This window comes from Lucilia cuprina, chromosome 6 (assembly GCF_022045245.1).
Source record: "Lucilia cuprina isolate Lc7/37 chromosome 6, ASM2204524v1, whole genome shotgun sequence".
Classification (NCBI taxonomy): domain Eukaryota; kingdom Metazoa; phylum Arthropoda; class Insecta; order Diptera; family Calliphoridae; genus Lucilia; species Lucilia cuprina.
This window is the reverse complement of record NC_060954.1, coordinates 4,523,714-4,525,326: the sequence shown is the minus strand read 5'-3', so window position 1 is coordinate 4,525,326 and position 1,613 is coordinate 4,523,714.

The window sequence follows — 1,613 nt, the reverse complement described above, 5'->3', positions numbered from 1 at the left end:
AACTGAACTAGAACTGAACTAGAACTGAACTAGAACTGAACTAGAACTGAACTAGAACTGAACTAGAACTGAACTAGAACTGAACCAGAACTGAACTAGAACTAAACTTAAAATAAAAAATACGTATTTTTTAACTATCATTTCAACATGTGGATTTGAAAACTTAAACAAATAAAAAATGTTTATAAGTATTCTTAAATACATCCTTTCGACATCAAAGATGCTGCATATGTTGTGAGAACGTAGGTATGTATGTATATGCTTGTTAGAGTCATAATTTATAACATGTTCATGTTAATATCTTGATTAGGCTGGCAGCTTTATCTTGTTCTTTTTACTTTATTCTTATTATAATTTTTCAAAAGTTTAAAACTAAAATATCGAAACAGTGAAAAGCAGAGAAAAGGGAAAATAAAACAAGTAAACATGAAACCCAACACAAATGTAAATGATGTTTATGTTATAAAATTTTAAAGGAAGTAGATTGAAAAAAGTAAATACAAGAATAAGGTGTCTGAAATATTTTCTTATTTGTGATATTAAATTACGTTTTTCCTTTTATAAATTTTATTTTTAAACTTCACAAACCCTGCTGATCACACATACATGCACACACTTAAATACATGCATGCTTAACTTACACTTGTAGAATTTTAAAGATTTTTTGTTGTTGTTTTTATAATTTATGACTTACAAACTGATATGACAGTTTCCTTACACATTTAAACTGATAAACCCTTTTGTTTATAAACACTCACCTATACCTATACACTGACTTACAACATAACCTGCAAGTGTAAGTAGAAGATTTCTCATTTATTTTAAAAACTAACACACTTACGTATTTAAAGGAAAACACCTACATGATTTACAAACACACTTAGCTACATTTACAAGTAACAGTAAATTATAAGGTAGAAAAGAAGGAGGTGAGACCAAGAGATGGTGGCAGATAGGGTTTGAGTATTTGTGTATCATTATTATTTGTTTTAATTGTTTGTCGTTGTAATTTGTCAACTTTGAACTTGTATGAATGTCTGTAGTATTTGTTTTCGTTGCTTATTTTATAAGCATACAGACATATGTATGAGTATACATATTTTGTATGTCGCTGACATGTGTGTTTATTTCAGAGCATGTATGTACGAGTGTTAGTAAAAGTTTTACAAATGGTTTATGTCAATTTATTATGTTGCATGATAAATGTTATTAAATTTAACACACATACAGAAGGGCTTTTTTGTATTATTTTTAATTTTTTATAAACAATTATTCAACTAATTAAGTTTTTACTTTGTTCGTTTGTTTGTAATTTTTAACAATTACATAAACATACATACAAAAAATATATTAATTATTGTAATATAATCTTATTATGTAACTAAAAGTTACTTACTTAGTTCAGTTCTAGTTCAGTTCTAGTTCAGTTCTTGTTCAGTTCTAGTTCAGCTTTAGTTCAGTTCTAGTTCAGTTCTAGTTCAGTTCTTGTTCAGTTCTAGTTCAGCTTTAGTTCAGTTTTAGTTCAGTTCTAGTTCAGTTCTAGTTCAGTTCTAGTTCAGTTCTAGTTCAGTTCTAGTTCAGTTCTAGTTCAGTTCTAGTTCAGTTCTAGTTCA